Consider the following 1,383-nt stretch of genomic DNA (forward strand, 5'->3'; position numbering starts at 1 on the left):
ATAAAAATGATAAAATACAAGAACATATAAAGTAGATCTAATACGGGGTGCCCTGTAGATCTAGTACCACTACGGATGGGATCGGGCTGACAGAAACAAACGTGTGTGTTAGGGCTAGGGCGATCGGCCTCCAGCCGTAGTGGGCACCCTGTATTATCCTGTAAATTATAATGTTAACAAGACAGAACAAGGTAGCTTCTACTCTGAGTCCGGGAGGACTTCCGTAACGAGCGACCACTATGAGTATGAGACAGAGCAGAATTGAGGGCTTGGGGTAGGGTTAGGTCTAGACCTCTTCTTTGTTGTTTGATAGGGTGGTCGCTCGTTACGGAAGTCCTTCCCTGAGTCTTCAAACTCAACCTCAATTTCCTGATATATATATCGCTTTAATGGAAGAGGGGAAGGGAAAGTCTGTTAAAGTTAGAAGAAAGACTTGCTCTCTGAAACCGGAAGAACTTCCGTAGCCGTAACTTCAACTTGCGTAACGAGCGACCACCCCGACAAACACAAAATAAAGATTGACCCTACCCCTACCCCGAAGCCCAAAACCTAACCCTTGCCTGGAGCCTTGACCCTACTCCTAACTAGCCCTCTATCTATTTCATAGTGGACGCTCATTACGAAATGCCTCCCCTGAAACCTGATCGTTGACAATAAAAAATAAAGAATGTCTGACAGGAAGCAAAACGCAGCCATATAGGCCCTAGATATCTATATATCTAGGCAGTGCCCATTGGAGGGTCGGTTTCGAGTCAGTCTCTTGCGGTTTCAGTGCACACTATAAATAGAACCCTGCCGCTGCCTCAAACTGATTGCTTGACTCGCAGCCTTGAAAACAAGCACGTTTGTAGGTTCTTTTTAAGGCCAAGTCATCGTCGATTTCTTTCGGTTTGCGTGGTGGTTCCTTTTCTCCCTCCGTTGAGGAAAATAAATCTGGCTAGCCCCAACGACCGAACCAAACTGGGAAAGGAATGGATTTGTGCCAATGGGCACCTGATAAAAAAATTAACCCTGTGACTGACATCAGGTGTCTGAGAAATGTAACAATAGAAATAATCGGAAAGGACTTTCGTAACAAGCGACCATTCCAACAAACACAATATAGAGAAGAGACCTAACCCTAACCCTGCCCCAAACCTTACGCCTACCCCTACCCCAATCCCTAACCCTGCCCGGACCTCAACCGTACCCCAAACCCTAACCCTGCCCCTACCCCAAACCTTACCCCTGCCCCTACCCACCCCAAACCCTAACCCTAACCCTCTGTTCTACTTTGTTTCTTAGTATGTGGTCGCTCCTTATGGAATTCCTCGCCTAGAACTACCATGTCAGCATTTCCTTCAGATTATAACAGGAGGTCTCGTCCATGGCATACTCAAATTA

General features: G+C 46.5%; 1 protein-coding gene across 1 annotated transcript in view; it reads left to right on the forward strand.

The window, feature by feature from the left end:
- LOC118478801 (amyloid-beta precursor-like protein) overlaps positions 1 to 1,383 on the forward strand; it is a gene marked incomplete at its 3' end in the record, with an annotated part of 29,998 nt that overhangs the window by 1,443 nt on the left and 27,172 nt on the right.

Source organism: Aplysia californica, unplaced genomic scaffold, assembly GCF_000002075.1.
Source record: "Aplysia californica isolate F4 #8 unplaced genomic scaffold, AplCal3.0 scaffold00977, whole genome shotgun sequence".
Lineage (NCBI taxonomy): Eukaryota > Metazoa > Mollusca > Gastropoda > Aplysiida > Aplysiidae > Aplysia > Aplysia californica.